The sequence below is a fragment of the Mesoplodon mirus genome, assembly GCF_964341445.2.
Source record: "Mesoplodon mirus genome assembly, chromosome: 5".
In the NCBI taxonomy this organism is placed as follows: Eukaryota; Metazoa; Chordata; class Mammalia; order Artiodactyla; family Ziphiidae; genus Mesoplodon; species Mesoplodon mirus.
Genome location: NC_138980.1, coordinates 65,018,071 through 65,032,331, shown reverse-complemented (window position 1 = coordinate 65,032,331; position 14,261 = coordinate 65,018,071). Strand labels below are relative to the sequence as shown.

The window sequence follows — 14,261 nt, the reverse complement described above, 5'->3', positions numbered from 1 at the left end:
CTTGAATGGAATAATGCACATAAAGCCCTTGGAACAGCGTCTAGGTGCTGAATACACGTTTCGATGATTATTCAACATACCCAGCCATTTTGATGAATGGGAATAAGTTAGAATTTTAAGAGAAGCCTATTTATCTGTGTGCGTCAAAACTTCAGAAAGTGAAAACCACTCTCAAATGCAAACAAAGTTTTCTTTATCGGGAAATATTTCGAACAGTCATACTGTGCTGTCATTGATGCTTTAACTAGTACAGTTTTTGCAGGACAAAAGTTATATTTTTAACGGTGTGGCTGGGTATCTTAAATAGTTCACCAAAGAGTTGATTTTAGATGCTTGGATTTCAGTGGTAGCAGATAGTGTGATATAAAGCTGGGAATGACGATTCTCTTGTATCAGTATTGGGAGGGGCAGTTGTTAAACACTTGGTGACATAATTCTTAATCTCTTCAGATCTCTATTGTAAAAAGGGAGATAGTCATAGTATCTGCTTCAGGGGATTATCATGAACCCTAAAGGGCAAGATATTTTTCAAGTAATCTAACTCAGAGCCAAGTGCACAGCTAGTTTTGAGGTCCCTCTAATTGCTCTGTGTAATAGGGAAATTTTGAAGATTTTAGTTTGGTTACAATAATACAGGTCACTAGCTTCCCCTTCCCCATTCTTTCTCCAAGACGCTTGGTTTTCGCTCTTTGCTGAACAGGGCCGTGGAAGGTTATGCAAAAGAAGCTTTCCTGGGCTTCCCTGGTGGCGCAGTGGTTGAGAGTCCGCCTGCCAATGCAGGGGACACGGGTTCGTGCCCCGGTCCAGGGAGATCCCACATGCCGCGGAGCAGCTGGGCCCGTGAGCCATGGCCGCTGAGCCTGCGCGTCCGGAGCCTGTGCTCCGCAACGGGAGAGGGCACAACAGTGAGAGGCCTGCGTACTGCAAAAAAAAAAAAAAAAAAAAAAAAGAAGCTTTCCTGAAGACCTCACATAGTCCAGAGTGGTTTCGTCATGCGTGTGACTATAAAGTCAGATTTGCATTGTTTCAGTTTTGGCTACTGAATCAAGATTTTTATGAATGTCTTTAAATGGCACAGTTCAAATTTGCACTAGTTCACATAAAATGAAGCACACTGCTCCTTTCAGATGTGGGAGCTAAATCCAGAGCAACCACTGAGAGCAGTAGGAAGAGAAGAAGGAGAAAAAAATAAAAGATCAAGAGGAGCTCTTTTGGTCCTTGCTTGCAAATCACAGAAATTCCCTGGTAATCTTGAAAACTCAGCTGATGCAGTGATTGGTGAGCTATGACTTTGGGAATGGACATATTTAGACTTTACCCAAAGACTGCCACTTAATTGTTGATGGATCTCAGGTGACTTACTGATCCTTTAGATTCTCGATTTTACATATTTAATGGGCATGATAATTCTACTCCATAGGGTGGTTCAGTAAATACCTCATAAGTGTCTGTGTCCTTCATACAATAGAATGGGGACCCTGAGAGAAGCACAGGGATAAGGAAGGGATATGTGGACTCTGGAGGGGTCAGCAATTTTCCGGAGGCTGAACTTGGCTTTCACGTTCCATGAGAGGGATGGGGGTTGCGTGCTTCTTTCTGACTTGACTTGTGATTTGGGCCACCCTTTCTCCCCTGGCCTCCATTCATGCCATTTCATTTGGTCAGTCAGTCATTGGCTGATCAGCCAATATTTAAGCAGCTTCTGGGTACTAGGCACCATCCCAGGCCCTGAGGGTACAACAGTGAACAAGTTATAGGAATCTCCTGCTCTCATATACCTTAGTCCAATGAGGGAAGCAAGTAATAAAAAGTAAACACCCAAATAATAACATAAACTCAGATGTTGGTCAAATCCATGAAGGGGATAATAAAGGGAGGTGACAGTGATTGGGGAATGATCTTTAGGGAGGTCAGGAAGAGCCTCTCTAGGAAGTCTGAAGGCTGAGGAACGGGAACCTTGCAAATGTCCATGAAGGAGGCCACAGTGAGTGCAAAGAGCAGGGCAGGTGTGACCTGGTGTGTTCCAGGACCACTGACACCTTGGGCCTGAGGCTGGAGAGGCTCATCTCTGCTCGAGGACATTCAGGCCTCCTCCAGCTGACTTGCACTACACCAGGGCTGGCTGGACTCCGGACTCCGGGGTACACGACCCACGTGCACCAACCTCAGGCCCTGGGGAAGAATTTACAACCATCCTGGGCCTGTTTACCACCTGCCAAAGAGCCCTTGGAAGGCACAGGCTCTTTCTCATAACTAGTTTTTTCAGAGCCACGTATAATACGAAGCAATTCAGCTGGGTAGGATTTATTTTTTCTTAAGTAATCCTTTCATTGAAGTATAACATTTTAGTTGGGCCATGTGAAGTTGCTAATATGCAGTGACTTTTCATGGACAAAGTGGCATTTCATATGATTCAACATAAATATATTGTTTTACAACATAAAAGTGTACAAATTAGAAGTGTATAACTGAATGAATTTTCATGAACTGAACACAACTGTAGAACTAGTGTCCAGGTCAAGAAACCAAACAGTACCCAATTCGGGAAGCCCCACTCATGCTCTTCCCATCCCAGACCACCACCATGCCCCACCTCCACCCACAAGGGTAGTCACTATTTTGACTTTTAGCAACATAGATTAACATAGTCTATTTTTAAAAATCTTTCTTTAAAGGGAATTATACAGTAGATACTTTTTCTTGGTGAGATTCAGCCATGTTGTTGCATGTAGTTGTACTTTCTTTTTTGTTGCTGTATAATATTCCATTTATGACTATACTACAATGTGTTTATTTTTTAATTTTTTAAAATGTTTTGGCCGTGCCATCCAGCATGTGGGAATCTTAGTTCCCCAACCAGGGATCAAACCCACGCCCCCTGCATTGGAAGTGTGGAGTCTTAACCACTGGACCACCAGGGAAGTCCCTACAATGTGTTTATTCATTCTGCTCGATGGACATTTAGATTGTTCCAAGCATTTGGTTTTAAGAATGCTGCTTCTGGGCTTCCCTGGTGGCACAGTGGTTGAGAGTCCGCCTGCCAATGCAGGGGACATGGGTTCGTGCCCCGGTCCAGGAGGATCCCACATGCCGCAGAGCGGCTGGGCCCGTGAGCCATGGCCGCTGAGCCTGCGCGTCCGGAGCCTGTGCTCCGCAATGAGAGAGGCCACAACAGTGAGAGGCCCGCGTACCGCCAAAAAAAAAAAAAGAATGCTGCTTCTGTGAACATTTTTGTACATGGCTTTTGGTTGAACACATATTAATATATCTGTGGATATAAACTGAGGACTGGGTCAGTGTTAGTATTTCCAAACAGTTATCCAAAGCAGTTGTACCAGTTCATACTCTCTGCACTGCTTTATTCAATGCCTCCCTGCTGCCTAGCTCTTGGGCCAGGTTCAATGTAAAGAATGAATATGGGGGGCTTCCCTGGTGGCACAGTGGTTAAGAGTCCACCTGCCAATGCAGAGGACACGGGTTCAAGCCCTGGTCCGGGAAGATCCCACACGCCGTGGAGCAACTAGGCCCGTGCGCCGCAACTACTGAGCCTGCACTCTAGAACCCGCAAACCACAACTGCTGAGGCCAGCGTGCCACAACTACTAAGCCCACGTGCCTAGAGCCCGTGTTCTGCAACAGGAGAGACCACTGCAATGAAAGGCCTGTGTACCGCAACGAAGAGTAGCCCCCGCTCGCTGCAACTAGAGAAAGCCTGCGCGCAGCATGGAAGGCCCAACACAGCCAAAAATAAATTAATTAAATAAAATTTCTTTTTAAAATTTAACATTTCTTTGAAAAAAAAAGAATGAATATGGGGGTAGTAGTGGGGAGGATACATGACAGAATTCATGGGATGAGTCTCAGTTTGTGTAGTGATTAAGAGCACAAGTCCTGGAGCAGCTAGGCCTGGTTACGATTGTTACTCTTCTCCTCTATTTACCCTCTGCCTCTGTGACCTTGGGCATGTCACCCAATGTCACTAGACCTCAGGTCCTTCATCTACAAAATGGCGTAAGTATAGTAGCTCTTATTGCACAGGGTCTGTCACCCATTTTTTTTACTTGAGAAATGTTTGTGGAAAGCCTGAAGTGTACTGGGCTCTGTTCTGGGCACTGAGAATTCAAGAGTGAACAAGATAGATGGGACTTTGCTCTCATGGAATGTATGTTCTAGTTAGGGGAGACGGATAATAGTGGAGCTAACAAAAAATTAAGATAATTTCAGATAGCGATACATGCTATGGCAGCAGTAAGACAGGGTGCGGTGATGGAGCAATAGGGTGAAGGGGGGTAGGGGAGTCAGGGAGGTAGTGACTGAGCGGAGACCCATGTGACCAGCAGGAGGCAGCCAGGCGTGGATCTGAGGGATGAGCACTTCGGGCAGAAGGGCTAGCTGGTACAAAGGCCGTGAGGTAGGAACAAGCTTGGTGTCTGTGAGTTGCAGAAAGAAGGTTGATGCTGCTGGAGCTGACTGAGGGGAGAGGCCATTTTAGATAAGACAGCAGAAATCATATTCCTGTAGGGCCTTGACTGCGGAGGTAAGGAGTTTACATTTCATTTAAATATCAAGGGGAGTTATTGGAGAGTTTTAAGCAGGGGACCAATGTGAGCTAATTGACGTGAAGATTGAGATACTATACATATGTATGTGTATATGTATACAGAACTTAGCACAGAGTCGGGCATAGAGTGATGTTCCGTAAATGTTAGTTGCTGCTACTGCTATTATTATTTATTGATGTTCTTAAACAACCTAAAAACTTTCATCCTTATTGAGGATGAGGAAGCCAAGGCATAGACCCATTACCATCCACGTGTAAAGTCAATCAAATCAGAGAACAGGATGTAGATTTTAATGATCAACGGAAATGCTTTTGGTCTCTTTCCCAAATGGGAATTTTGAGGCAGAGGATTTTTCGCTGTGGTTAGCAATTTTCTGGAGCCAACCAAATGCAGCTCCTTCAGTTCCACTTGGCCAAAATGGCCAGAGTTCCATCACTTGGGTGCCATTGACTGTGGCCCTGGCCACCATTTAGGGCCCTGGGAAAGGCTCACGGTTGCTTGTTCAATCCATCTGCCTTTGTTCTGGGTCTGATGGGCCAAGAATGGGGAGGCATTCCCTGTTCTCCACCTGGAGTGCCCACCAGGTTTACTGAGATGCCATCCACTGCCCTGGCTTGGAGGCTCTCCCACCACGTTCTTGCCATATGTTCATAAAAGGCTTTTGAAGGAAGCTGCCCTTTGTTATCTCTGACACAGAGAAATGGCAAGTAAATAATCTGTGAATGAATGAATGCAAATTGTGTAACGAAACTGGGCAAAGCTTCTTAGGGTATATAATACTCGTTTCTGGGCAAAGTGTCCTTCTCTTAGTAAGGATGTATTCATTCCTTCATTCATCAGTATGTATTGAGCTTTTGCTAGATGCCAGGTGCCAGGCAGTGTACAGTAGTGAGCAAAAAGGGTACCATTCTTGCCCTCATAGAGCTTCCAGTCTAGTGGGACACACCTTCATCAAATAATTGTACAAATATGAATAGAGAATGACAATAGTGATAAGCGCTCTGCAGGAGACGTATTAATGTCCTGAAGGTATATAATGAAGGGGGGGGCTTTGGGAAAGTTCCTCCAGTAAGTGACACTTGAGCTCAGCCCACAAAGATGAGTGGGGATAAGAGGGTTTAGAGGGTAGAGTGAGACGTATTCTAGCCAGAGAACAGCATATGCCAAGGTCCTGAGGTGGGAAGGAACATGCATGGTGAATCCAAGAATACAAGAGAAGGCCACAGTGACTAAAAGGCTGAAAATGAGGTGGACTCTGGTCCCAGTAAAAGCTGGTGATATGGCAGAGAAGACAGGTCACAAAAGTCTTTGGAGGCTATGTTAAGGCACTTTTAGCCATCTCAAGGACTATGGGATGCTCTTAAAAGACTTGAAGCTGTAGATGTGTATGAGTGAATGTGTGTGTTAGGGAGTGTGTCATTCTAGCCACAGTGTGGAAAATGGATTGGAAGGAGCCAGAATGGGTTCTCGTAACTGCCTGGCCCTCCTTGGCCTTTCAGTGCTAGAGGTGGTAACAGAGGCCTGTTTTTCCCAGTTCCAGGGTGTTGTGCTTTCCCTGTGGTTTCCTTACACTCTGCCCACATGTTTGCAAATAGTTCCTTTATCAAACTCTCGTCACATGACCAAATTTGTTCTGGTTGACTTTATGGAAGAGTCACATGGACAAAGCAGGAGAAAACTTTAGCAGCTCCCTAACCTAGCTCTTTTACTTTACTTGTAATAAGCCCTATTACTGGATTTTGTTTTCTAGCCATTCTGACAAGCTTTTTCTTTTCAATGCAGAGCAAAACATTTCAGTTAGAATGTATTTACATAAGAGCTAGAAATTACTGAATTAGTCAGATTTCTCTTTATCTAATTTGTGCTGTTTGTCCTGAGTGTGTTTTTTTGTTTGTTTTTAAAGACGTAATTTTTTTAGAGCAGTTTTAGATTTATAACAATGGAAAGGAAGGTACAGAGAGTTCCCATGTACCCCCTGCACCTACACATAACTTCCCCTATGTCCTGGTTTATTTTTATTTTTTCCTTCCACTTTATCTTCTTATGGATTGAATTTTTTAATCACCCCATTTTTTCCCCATTGATTGCCTTGGAAGTTACAGTCTCTCTGTCTATTTATTCTTTTAATGGGTCCTCTAGATATTAAAAATTTAATCACAGGGACTTCCCTGGTGGTCCAGTAGCTAAGACTCTGCATTCCCAATGCAGGGGGCCCGGGTTCGATCCCTGATCAGGGAACTAGATCCCACGTGTTGCAACTAAAAAAGATCCCGCATGCCACAAGGAAGATCCTGTGTGCTGCTACTAAGACCTGGCACAGCCAAATAAATAAATTAATATTTTTTAAAAAATAAGTAAAATTTAATCACAATTTTTACCCTCTTAAACAAAACAATAAGTGACCTTAAACTACTTTAACTTAAACTCCCCCCATCATTTATTTCCTGTTGTAGTCCAGTTTTTTCACTCTTTTTTTTTTTTCAGGACAGATGAGACATCATTGTTTCTTTACACAATCAAATGTTGTTCATTGGTGGCTTACAGAATTACCAATCTCTTTGTTCACGGTTCCTTTTTATAAGAATATCCATCTGAGATTGGCTTCCCTCTGCCTGAAATTCATCCTGTATTTCCTTCAGCGAGAGTCTGTTGGTAGTAAATTCTCTTGGTTTTTGTGAGTTTAAAAATGACTTTCTTTCACTATCATATTTAAATTCTTGGATGAAATTCTCGATTGCCAGTTATTTTATCTCAGGACATTGAAGATACTGTTCTGACTTCCACTGTGGCTGCTGAGAAGTCTGGTCTGTCTAATTGTAGTTTCTTTGTTATTGATTTGTATTTGTCCCAGGCCCCCTGCAGTTTCACTTTGATGTAAGTACACATGAATACATTTTTCTTTATTCTTCTTGGGATTTCTGAATCCAGAGTTTGGTGTCTTACAACAATTTGGAAAAATTCTCATCAGGGCCAGCACTAGTGTATAGCCAGTGAGGGCATCAGATTTAAAAAGATGCTCATTCTTGAGTTTGTGCAAATGCAGGATTGGCTCTGAGAGCGATTGTCTAAAATAAATTTTAGGCCCTAGGCCCCTCACTCACCTCACACTAGTCCTGGTGTTGACTCTACAAGTACCTCTTCTTCCTTATTCTTTCTTCTTCTTTTCTTCTGTAAAGACAATTAAATATATATTAGACCATCTTATTCTCTCCTCCAATGTCACATATGTAGTTCTTTTATTCTTTATCTTTTTGTATCCCTGGTCACTTTCTAGATTTCTTCAGGTCCATCTTCCAGTAAATGAATTCTGCTTTTAACAGTATCTAATCTGCTATGTAATCCATTCTAGTTCCTCCCTGCACACCCCCACACCCCCACCCAAATTGGCTTCATTACTTTTTATAGTCTTTTAGTCTTTTGTTCCTGGCTCATATATTTAAGGCTCACATTTATTGTACTCGATAATTTCTATATCTCAAATTTTAGTGAGTCTAATTAGTTGTTTTTTGTTTCTGCTGGTTTTCTTTATGGTACCTTGTTTCCTTGTATGTTTTGTGAGTTTTAACTTTTGGCACAATTTATTAGAACTTCGTGGGCATTCTTTGAGGCATGAGTTGAAATTGTAGTCCTTCAGAGAGGATTTGTATTTGCTCTTACCTGTTAATAGGATTCAGTTCCCACCTGAAAGCTCCTTAAATTAAATTTTATGCTTGACATTTTTCAGATTATATAGGGCAGCAGTCTTCAACCTTTTTGGCACCAGGGACCAGTTTCATGGAAGACAATTTTTCCACGGACCTGAAGGTGGGAATGGTTCAGGTGGTAATGCAAGCGATGGGGAGCGGCAGGCTGCATTCCAGGACCTTGGCCTTAAGCTCATTCTTTTTATTTGGCTGGGTCTTGTGGTCAAGGCAGGGAGAATAGGACATCTTTTCTCCTAGGAATAGAGGGAGAGAAAGAAGTGAGAATGGAGTGATGTGAGGTTGGAGAGACCTTGGGAGTCACTTGCAATTTTCTTATCTGCCCATCAGAAATGAAGAGGTTATTCATTCATTGATTGAAAAAAAAAAGTCTTAATTAATCACCTGCTCTGGACTGGGCACTGTGCTAGGCAAGGGGGACAAGTAGCAGTGAAGCAAGTATCAGAGATTGATTGACTGCTTATGGAATGCCAGGCCCTGTGTTAAGTGCTTGGTGCTCTCAAGGGCGGTATAAGACAGGGACTGTTGATGTTGCTTTGGCTTTTTTTTACAGGTAGGGGAATGTCCTAACTGAAGCTTAGGATGGTTTGGTAACCCACTGTGGGTCACAGACATATAAGTAAGCAACTTAGACCCAGCCCAGGGGCACTTTTTCCAGCCCTAACTTCTCCCAGGCCCCTGGGGCTTCTATCAGGGTACAGTAAGTGGCTGGCTTAGGGTCCTGCATGAATCAGGCCAAGCTGGGGATAAGCAGTTCCAGTTCCTGCCGTTCTATCCTGTCCTTGGCCTGAGAAAGGAGGTGGCGGAAAGGGACGGATGCGGGCTAGGATAATAATGCCGAGTCACTGATGATGAAAGCCCTGTGTATTCCCCTCCTCCCAGCCACCACCTAAAGCCCGGCTCAGCCACTGTCTTTGTTGTCACACTCTCATCCCTCCCGGCCCCACTGACAACAGCTGGGATTGTGTCTCACGAACCAAAAACGTGTTTCCTTCCTTCTCTGGAACTTCCTCAGAGCTACCAGAGGACACAGCCAGATTCTGAAATCCTATTCCCCATTGCCAGGGATTTCCCCTATGGTCCCAGAGAGAGGGAGAAACGGGTTCTGTGACTCGTATTGCGTGAGATCCTGAGGAAACAGTCCAATGACCTCTTTCTTCTATTCTGAGGTGAGGAAGAATGTGGTCCTGCTGCAGTGAGTCGGTGGGTCTCAGGATTGAATGCTAGGTGTGAGTGGAGAACTCAGGAGGTAGGACTAAAGGTGAAGAATCACCCCCAGTCTGCTCTAATCTGGCAATCAGAGGCCTTAAAGACTTAAGGAGTCCACAGATTTTATATATATATATATATATATATATATATATATATATATATATGTATGTATAAAATACATATACATATGTATGTGTATATATATAATTTATATACTTATGTATTTATATATACATAAACACACACACACACACATATATATATTCATCACAATGTTTTAGTAGTAGCAACCTACCGGCCCATCTGTAGAGGACTCATGAAATCAATGAAGGTTGCTCTCTACAAAATAAATCTAAGTTGCCATAAAATAGTGTGTGCTGTACCTATCAAGTGTGGCTATAGACTGTTAAGTGAGTAAAGCAAGCCACAGAATGGTGTATGTGTGTGTATATGTTTCAGTAGCCATGGATGATTTCTAGAAATACTCGTGAGAAACTGCCAATTGGTTAATTCCGAAGAGTAAGAATGGAGATTTGGATGGGAGGCAAGACATTTGCTCTTCACTTCACACTCGTATATACTTTAAAAAGATTTTTTTTATAATGAGCATGTATTGCTTTTATAATACAATGAAAATGAGAAAGAAAGAGTAGAATAAAGAAAGGCATAAGAAGGTTCACAAGCCAAAGACACCTAAAAAATTTCAGCGCTGAATCCAGGAGTGCTGAGGGCAGGAAGAAAAACAAAGTGGGGCCTGAGATGACCTTGCATGATGGAACTTGCCCCTAGCCACCGTTTGTAGAGATATGCTCTGACCAGCCAAGGGTGGATACAGAGGTAGGGACTGTCAGGAAATCCCTGTTTGCAAGGCTGACTCAGTGATAGAAAGTCTAAAATAAAATCAAGGCCAAAGTTCAACTTCAAGAACAGGGATTGGAGTCTCTTATAACCCTGGCTAACATATATTGAGTATTTACCATGTTTCAAAGCAATGTACAAATTGCTTTACTTAGTGTTATCTAATATATCTTCCTAACAACGCTATGAGTTAGCACTGTTATTATCCCAGTTTTACAGATGAGGATACTGAGGCTCAGAGGGTCCAAATTACTTGCCCAAATACACACGGTCAGTAATTGGTTAGGCTGGGATTAACCCAGGTCTGTCTGTTGCAGAGGGCACCTCTCTTATCACCTCCTGAATACTACTATGTGTTGAACTCTAAGGGGCCCTTGGGTACAAGAACAGGACATCCTTACATCTTTGCCATCAAGGAGCAGCTGGGCTAGGTGGAGAAGGCCGCACTAACCTATGTAGACTGTATAGTGGTTTATTTATTTATTTATATAAATTTATTTATTTATTAATTTTTATTTTTGGCTGCATTGGATCTTCGTTGCTGCCTGTGGGCTTCGTCTAGTTGCGGTGAGAGGGGGCTACTCTTCGTTGCGGTGCGGGGGCTTCTCATTGCAGTGGGTTCTCTTGTTGCGGAGCACGGGCTCTAGGTGTGCAGGCTTCAGTGGTTGTGGGACGCAGGCTCAGTAGTTGTGGCGCACGGGCTTAGTTGCTCTGCGGCATGTGGAATCTTCCCAGACCAGGGCTCGAACCCATGTCCCCTGCATTGGCAGGCGGATTCTTAACCACTGTTCCACCAGGGAAGCCCTGTGTAGTGATTTATATAAGGCATCCATCCGGATTTAATTGTGCTGCAAAGATAATAAGCACTATTTGGATTTTAAAGTTGGAGAGATTAGCGAGACCTGAAGTTGTCGATGAAGGCATCTTGGAGGAGGAAAGATGTACATCAGGTCTGGAAGGATGGATGGAATTAAGAGAGGGGCAAGGAGAACATTCCAGAGAAGAGAATGTGCAAATTGTGCAGAAGCCTGCTCTGTTGTTTCTGAGACAGTGAAGCACCTTGCCTAATCAGAGTGAAAGTTGTATACGTGTGATAAGCGAGCTGGTGTGTGTAGAGAGGGAAAACAGAGCATTAGAAGTCATTCTGAAGGTTGAAAACTGGGAGAGGAGTCATGACTTAATGTGGAAAGAAATTAAGAGCCTCCGAAGGCGTTTTAGACAGTGAAGAGACGCTATGAAAAGTGATGCTTCAGAGAGGTTAATCCCATAGAGATGTCAAAGTGACAGAGTGAAAGAGGGGACCATGTGAAAACCTAGCTGTGGGGTGATGGGGGCCTTGAGGGGGGTACCAGCAAGAGGAATGAAACAGGAGGGCTGGTGTGAAAGCTGCTTGTAAAGGGAGAGGAGGCAACAGGACTTGATGATTGAAAAGAAACAGACTATGAAGGAGCAAGTCTGAGCCTAAGAATTCCAGGGCTTCAAATACAGATGTCCAAGGAAGGGAACACATATATCTGGAAAAAGGAATTGGGAGAGGGTTTTGGTTTGCTATTGGAGGTGTGATGGGAGGAGATGATGAATTGTGTTTTCATTCCAAACCTCTTTTTTTTCCCCAAGACTGTAAGACAGTTTAGGGACTTTTTTTCGCTTCATTTTCTTGGTGGTATAATGCATAGGACTTCCTTTGTCTGGACTAGTTCATTCATTCAACAGCTGTTTATTAAGCTGTCTTATGATTTGGTTGTTGGGAACACAGCAGTGAGCAGGGCAGACCTGGTCCCTGTCCTCATGGAAGATAGATATTGAACAAGAAATTATAAGGGTTCTTTCTGTGCTCCTAATACCAAGGTGGCATTTCTTCCCCCAGACCAATTCTGTTCTATACCCACAAAATCTGGAGGATGCATCAACTGGTAAGGGCATTTGTTAAACACTTTATTATAGATTGTATCTCATAATAAAGAAAAAATATTGCAACCATTCATTTATTCCTTTGCTCTACAAATATTGAGTGGCACTGTGGCTCTGTATTTTTAGCCCTTATGCTCATAAACTAGTGGAGGACATAAACAAGTAAACAGGTAATGATAATATGGTGTAATAAGTGTAGTGAGGGGGTAAACACCAGGTGTTGTGGGAGCACCTAGGAGGGGGATTTTTCTGGCCTTGGCGGGGGAGCAGCTGGCTGGGCAGGGAATTTTCCCTGACAAGAATAATGAGATGTTAGCTACACAAGGGAATGGGGTGAGGTGAGGGTATGTGTTCCATGCAAAAGTAACGTCTAGTTCAAAGACCTGGACACTGGAGAGGCCTAGACTTGGTGGGGAATGATTTACAACCTAGAATTTTATACCTACCAAAACTACCAATCAAAATGTGAAGAAAAGATGAAAGGAAAGGCATGTTCGGATGTGTAAGGTGTCAAAAAATTTATCTCCCGTGTGTCTTTTCCCAGGAAGCTAGAGGAGGACCTGCACCAACAAAACCTAGGCGTAAATCAAGAGAGTAGACACCATGGAAATAACTGCATGGAGCTCAGGTAGGCAGAGACTGGATAAAAAGGGTTCTATAGGCATAGTGAGGAGTTTGGACTTCATTGTAATGACAAAATTACTGAAAGTAAGAATAGAATGAGGGACTTCCCTGGCAGTCCAGTGGTTAAGACTCTGCACTTGCACTGCAGGGGGCGTGGGTTCAATCCCTGGTCAGGGAACTAAGATCCTGTTTGCCACATGGTCTGGCCAAAAACTAAAAATTAAAAGAAAAAAAAAAAAAGAATGATATTCTAAAATAGTGCTTTTTTCCCCCCAAACTTTGAATTCTAGGGGCCATTTTAAGCAACATTGTGATTGACTTCAACCAGGAACCATAGTTTTAATCTGTTTTTCATACTTTGTGTTCCTTTGAAAAGAATGCTGCTGAGTTTTAAAGAATTTGGAAGTTATTGTACTAGGAAAACCTAAACATGTATGTAATTACTTCTTAAGCAGTCTTAGGCAATTTGGCGTGGCCCCCAGAAACTCCCAGGGTTAAGAGGCTGTAGAAATTTTATTTTATTTTATTTTTATTTATTTATTTTTTATAAATTTATTTATTTTTGGCTGTGTTGGGTCTTCATTGCTGCGCATGGGCTTTCTCTAGTTGCAGCAAGCAGGGGCTGCTCTTTGTTGTGGTGGCAGGCTTCTCATTGGGTGGCTTCCCTTGTTGCGGAGTGCGGGCTCATTAGTTGTGGCTTGCGGGCTCTAGAGGGCAGGCTCAGTAGTTGTGGTGCATGGGCTCAGTTGCTCTGTGGCATGTGGGATGTGGGATCTTCCCAGACCAGGGCTCGAACCCGTGTCCCCTGCATTGGCAGGTGGACTCTTAACTGCTGTGCCACCAGGGAAGCCCCAAGAGGTTGTAGAAATTTTAAGGCCTATGTAGGTGGCCATAGGGCTATGAAAGTTCCTGGAGCAGTGCATTGTGGGAGAGGGGAGAGTGGTATAGGGAGGTGATAAGGGCCAGCTTCCAAATTCCAACAGGACTCTTCACTGGTCAGCCTTCCGCAGCAGAGGAGATCCCTAGAAGAACATTTCTACTAGAAAAGATCTGCTTACAAATTCAGTGCTGAAACTGCCTTCCCTAGTGACTTTCAGACTGCCAAGAAATAAAATTAAAAAATGCAAACACGGGGTAGGGGAAACACTGTATGACCAAAGCTCCTTTCCTGCTGAACTTTGCCACAGCTGGACTAAGGCAGGGTATGGTTGAGAGACAGAGAGAGAGAGAGAATGCATGTGTGTCTGCAGGCTCAGAAGAAATTTATGGCTGTGTTATATTTTAGCAAATCATGGTCAAAGCCAGAGCAGGGATCCAGGTGTTCTCTAAATCTGAAGCCAAGGAGAACATTTTATTTATGGATTCAGCAGACAGACGTTTGTTTTCTTTCTCAT

The 14,261-nt window shown here is 43.3% G+C and overlaps 1 long non-coding RNA gene across 2 annotated transcripts in view; it reads left to right on the top strand.

Moving 5' to 3' along the window:
* LOC309803983 overlaps positions 1–14,261 on the top strand; it is a 46,353-nt gene that overhangs the window by 4,173 nt on the left and 27,919 nt on the right. For both annotated transcript variants that reach the window (XR_014294032.1, XR_014294033.1), the window contains exon 2: positions 12,788–12,871. This is a non-coding gene — a long non-coding RNA (uncharacterized lncRNA). The remainder of the gene's footprint in view (positions 1–12,787; positions 12,872–14,261) is intronic.